Raw genomic sequence first — 6203 nt, 5'->3', positions numbered from 1 at the left:
GCTCAGTTTCGCAAGTGGTAGTGGTAGTGGTGAGAAAAGGAAGAAGGAAATGCTTTCTTTAGAAGTAAAGCAAGAAATCATTGAAAAGCATGAACTTGCAAAAGAATATGGCCAAAATATGTCGACGATCTCGACAATCTTGAAACAGAAAGAAGCCATTAAAGCAGTGAAACCTTCTAAGGGGATCACCATCATTTCAAAACATTGTAGCCCTATCATAGAAGAGATGGAACGACTTCTGCTAATCTGGATCAAAGACAGAGAGATTGTTGGCGACACCACCACCGAAACTATCATCTGCGAGAAGGCGCACACCATCTTCACGGACTTGAAGGAGGCGAGCTTTGGGGGTGATGCTGGGGAGAGTTCAACCGAACCTTCCTCAGACGATTTCAAGGCATCTCGTGGCTGGTTTGAGAAATTTAAGAAACGGTCCAGGATTCATTCAGTTGTTCGCCACGGAGAGGCTGCTAGTGCGGACACAAAGGCTGCAGCTGACTTTGTGAAGAGCTTTGAAAGGACCGTGCAGGAAGAAGGCTACGTAGAGCAGCAGGTGTTTAATTGTGATGAAACCGGGCTGTTTTGGAAGAAGATGCCCAGTCGAACCTACATCACCACCGAAGAGAAGAAATTGCCAGGGCATAAGCCAATGAAGGATCGGTTGACTCTTGCCCTATATGCCAACGCTAGCGGGGACTTTAAAGTCAAGCCCTTACTGGTTTACCATTCTGAGAACCCTAGGGCCTTTAAGGCACAGAATGTGGATAAGGACCAGCTTCATGTTTTCTGGCGATCCAACTCGAAGGCCTGGGTCACTAGGCAGTTCTTTGTCCAATGGGTTAACCAAATTTTTGGTCCTTCTGTGAAGAAGTATCGTCATGAGCAGAAATTGCCTTTAAAGTGCCTGCTATGCCTTGACAATGTACCCGCTCACCCCCCCCCCCCCCCCCCGGACTTGAAGATGATATCTTCGAAGAATTCAAGTTTATAAAGGTGCTGTATCTTCCACCGAATACCACCTCTATCCTCCAGCCCATGGACCAGCAAGTCATCTCAAATTTCAAGAAGCTCTACACCAAGCACCTATTCAAGCAGTGCTTTAATGTCACGCAAAGCATAAACTTTGCGTGAATTCTGGAAAAGCCACTTTAACATCATGCACTGCTTGAAGATCATAGATCAGGCTTTGTTGGGAGTAACTCGACGGACACTGAATTCTGCCTGGAAGAAGCTGTGGCCTGATGCAGTTTCTCCCCGAGATTTTGAGGGTTTTGACCCGGAACCTGATCCCGTGGTGGGTGCAGCGGAAGACGTAAAGGAAATTCCCTCCCTTGGCAAGTCCATGGGTCTGGAGGTTGACGCAGATGACATCACGGAACTCGTCGCCGAACATCACGACGAACTTACCACAGAGGAGCTCAAGGAACTCCATGCTATGTCTGAGCACGAGTGATGATGAGGAAGGGATCGAGGAGGTAGAACATGTGTTAGGTTCAGTGCAAATAAAAGAGATGTTAGGAAAATATCAAGACGTGGTCGACTTCATCGACAAATACCATCCAAAAAAATTGCAGGTTTGTCGTGTAGTTGCGCAGTTCGATAATGTTTGCCTAACTCATTTTCGAAACATTCTGAAAAGCCATACCAAGCAACTTTCTATTGATAGCTTCTTTAAAAAACTACAAAGCAAACTTGTGATGAAGAGGAAGGAAGTGGTTCAAAGAAAATGGCAAAGAGTGAAGAGAAAAAAATTCAATCAATTTTAAGTGGAGAGAGTGAAAGTGATTAAAATTAATCATCAAAAAGAAAAAAAGAAAATGTAAAAAAAAAAATATACAATATAAAAATAAAAAAAAATAAATAAGCTAAGTTAGGTTAAAGTTCACTTAGTGTAAGTTAGAAAAAGTTACGGTAGTGTACATTTATCGTAGTCACCTGCTAAAAACCCGTTTCTTATTTATTATTTCTTGATAATTATTCTTTTTTACATGTCTATTATCTAATTTAGAGTGCATTATGTGTAGTAATTTATTAAGGAGTTATCATAGGTTTTTGGGCTCAAACACGGATTAATCCTATTTCAATATATTCTTATGGAAAAATTTGTTTCTACATCCGATCATTTTCTACATCCGAAGTCGGTTGTGGAACGGATTAAATTCGTATGTAGAGGTACCACTGTATATATAAAATCATTAAGAATACTTCCATACATATAGTGAGAAAAACATGTTAAAAAGACAAAGATTAATGGCAGTCCAAAATAGGCGAGGAGGAAAAGCAGCAACAACCGCTCACTCTCTGAGCCAAAAGTAAAGTGAAGCACAGTCACGGGTGTGTGAATGAAGGGGGTAAGCTAGCTACCAACCTACCCCACGCTAACTAGCGGGATGGGTAGTTAACCCTCGCTAAATTTTAATGGCTCGTCTTTTCAGCTTAGCCGAAAATAATATCCTTAATAAATAGCATTGGTTTGTATTCCAGTTACAGAACAAACATCAAGTTTAGAGGTGTCACAAGAAATATGCATATTAAAAGTGCAAGAAATGGCACTTGTTCCTATTGTTTCTAACTATAAAGGCGCACATTTTTTATAGAAAAAACATTATGATCCTTGGAAAATAGTCTCATTCATTAATTACTTTCTCTATCTCAACTGGGACTATCAGGTTATTTTGGATAACCTCGGATCCACACCTCTAATTAAGAAGCTAAAACACTTAGCTTAAGGTAAGAATACAGCATGCTACGAGGTAGACAAATATGGTATCCTAAGTTAGGTTAAGTAAGGAATATGGTCTATATTTAAGATAATACAGTCCGGATATACAATTAAACATTTATTCATAATCATCCCTTTCTTACATGTAACTTTTGTTGCAAACAAACAGTTTCCCCTTGAAAAAGAGACTAGAACCTGTCTGCCATGAACAATAATGTAAAAATGACCAATTAGATCTTTCTATCATGTCAATAATCAGACTTTTTAGTCCCTGACTTTTGGCGATCATCAAGAGGCATTTTTTCTGGCTAATTACGCAAAACGTGTTTTCAACCAGATCTCCTCTGACATTCTACTTGGTGTATGGTGTCTGTGTCCTAGTTGCAAGCATAAATACTACATTTATTTCTGAATGTTTTAATGAATAACTTGACTATTGATAAACTACAGCATAGTCAAACGCTCTGCCTAATTATGTGAAGTGCCCAAACTGAAGGAAATTTTGTTTAATGGAGAAAGACCAAGAAATATGGCCTGTATTCTTACTCTACTGGTGAATATTGTATAAACATTCTTATAAAGAAAACAATTTTGAGCTTCGGAAAACTGTGCTTATCTTAACCATTTTCTTTATCGCAAGTTGGACTACCAGATCATAGTCAACAATCTTGGTATTTCATTAAAATCTTTGGCATACAGTATAGGTGATCTTTCTGCTTTGACGTGATGGATGATAAGTTTAAGAACAAAGTTTCAAACGATTCCCTAGTATTGAGGTTGATATTGACAAGATACTTGTCATCAAATAGAATTAAAAGAGGCCACATCCTGAAGCAAGAGTGGTCGCTTTGTGGCAGTGAACTAATCAGTAAAGACCCTTCATTGTTCCCTTGGTTGATGACGTCGATTCTAAACCTTGTGACCGTGATCAGCGTCTGCCCATTATCCTGAACTATTTTTTGTCAAGGTCACTTATGCACTCTGACCAGTGAGTCACTAATTGAGATCTGCATTTGTACTAGTAGAACCACCTGACAGTGAATCACTTTGTGACTTGGTGTCCTCTGAGAACCATGATATAAAAACTAAGAAAATTTAACATTTGTTGAGATACTGTACGCCAAGGACTAGATCGAGAGGCCTATCATATAGGTGAAGTATCTACATCACTACCTTGCTGGGTATAAATTCATCATAAATCACCAGCCTGACCCCAATATTTTGCTACACCCACCCCTATGCCATTCCTCTAAACTTTGGGAACCATGGATTTTGGGTGTGCAAAAAGAGCACAGAAACTAACAAACCCACTTAACCTAACCTAGTAGTTCCCAGGTCACAACCTCTAGCCAGGGTGACTTGGGTCCGAAAACGTGATTATTTAACACTCGAGATTTATAAAAGAGTAGAGAACCTAGCAAACCCACCTAACCTAACCTAGTAGTTCCAGGGTCACAGTCCTCAGCCAAGGGAGCAAGGCCCCCGCACCCACTTCCCAGGTCACAAATTAAAAATAAATAAATAAACCCTTACATTATGATAAAGTAAACCAAAAATAATTCCTTACCTTATGATTGACACCTACGTCTTTTTTTCTGTCTTGGCAATCTTTACAGAAGCATTGTATTACTAAAGTTTGTCCCGTGTATTTCTATAATAATACCAATTTTTGAAATACAGTAGATTATACTTCCCTCTTATCCTTTCGTCATTACAGGCGTTCCTGTTGTAGTCGATCCTAAAAATAGCTCCAAAGCACTCGAAAAACTTTACCTTAAGTATTAAATTATGTCTTTGAGCATATTCAACCAATATTTCAATACCACCAATAGAAAAATAATGATAAAATTCTTCATAACCAAAATTGCACTGCACACAATCTGTAGGAATTGGGTTTTTTGTCAAAATAAATGCCAGAAGTGCCAGCCATTGCCTTCGCCATAGCTACAACAAAATGAAATGCCAGTTTTCCCTAGTTATTTGAAATATAAAACACGGATACCAGTGGACCTTGAGGTACGGTAACTTTATTACTCAGCTGAAATCCAAGTAAAACTTGGTTTTCGACTGAAGTCGTTCGTAATTGGTTATGAAACCATTACATCATAATGGCATCACACCTCTCGGCCAATAAACTGAAATTGGGACTGCTCGTGTTTGCGTAAGAAAGTGATATAAAGGGCTCATTAAAAGTAAACATTGCCGTACAGGAAAAGTCTCTACGAACTTGAAAAAAATTTGAGGTAAAAACTTATCAACCTCAGAAACTACTATAATTGAGTAAAAACCTCCTCAAGGAGAAAGACCACTGTCAACGAAACCGAAACTAAAGACCAAAAACGAAAACGACAACTCCGTCTCCAACTAAAATCTTACCGTCTTAAGGCTAGGCTAGCCGAAACTGACACGAACTCAAAAAACATAAAAAATAAAAATGCAGTGTAAATGCTAACTAAAAATAGAGCCCTAAGCATCGCAATGCTAAAAAATAACTAGCTAACGTAAAACTTACAAAATAAACAAGTAACTACGAAAAAAGGGCAATCGGGTACAAAACCCAACGCCATGGCTAGCTGAACTCAAAGCGCTCAGGCTTCCTCTATCACAAAAGTTAAAATTTCCCCGAAGGGATCCAAAACAATAACAGCTAAGACAAAAAGCAAAGAGAGGTAGGTACTCAACTTTCATGAAGAAGAGGAAGCCATCATACGAAGAAAATCTTCAAAATAAGGTGAAAAGAGCACACATAAAAATATAGAACAGTAGCGACAAGCTGCAGACAAAGGAATGAAGTGACAGGTTCGTATGGGAGCAGCGAAAGGTGATAGGATATGTAACGGCTCCTTACTTATCCTTCCCCTTAGACTCTAAGGGGAAGGATAAGTAATCCTCTAAGGCTTAGAGGATTAGACCGGGTAAAATCTATTCGGGGTACAGATATCTATGGTTATCTTAGGATACGTCCCTGATTATACACGATATCTTTGGATAGTCGTTCCGGGGGTTAGAACCCTGTGATACCCGACGGTAATTCTCTTATGATATCAATTGCATACATATTATACAGTAGGAAGCTGCTGGAGGGAACTTCCATCAGGACGACATGGCCATCTCACCCAAAAATTGATTTTTCCTATGTCAAAATCCCTTTTAATTCCACCCCGTTCAATCTCTAATATAAAACTTATACTTTTTATATAGTGTTTCACATACTCTTTCCATGTAGGGATTACTTTTCTTAATATCGTGTGCGCATGTTTTTGAAGTTTTACAGTGAATCTCCATATTTTGTGCAACTTTTTTGTGGATTTATTATGCGTCTCAGAAAATAATGTATAGAAAAGAAACGGTGAGTTTTACCATTATTCATCGATTCGCCAGTAAATTTTCCCCACCCATAACCCCTGGTTCCCACTGAGTGTACCCCATTACTGTAGGATATATTATGGTATATCTTATTACCTATTTATTCGCGAGGGAA

Source organism: Palaemon carinicauda, chromosome 3, assembly GCF_036898095.1.
Source record: "Palaemon carinicauda isolate YSFRI2023 chromosome 3, ASM3689809v2, whole genome shotgun sequence".
Taxonomy (NCBI): Eukaryota; Metazoa; Arthropoda; class Malacostraca; order Decapoda; family Palaemonidae; genus Palaemon; species Palaemon carinicauda.
This window is presented reverse-complemented; position numbering follows the sequence as displayed.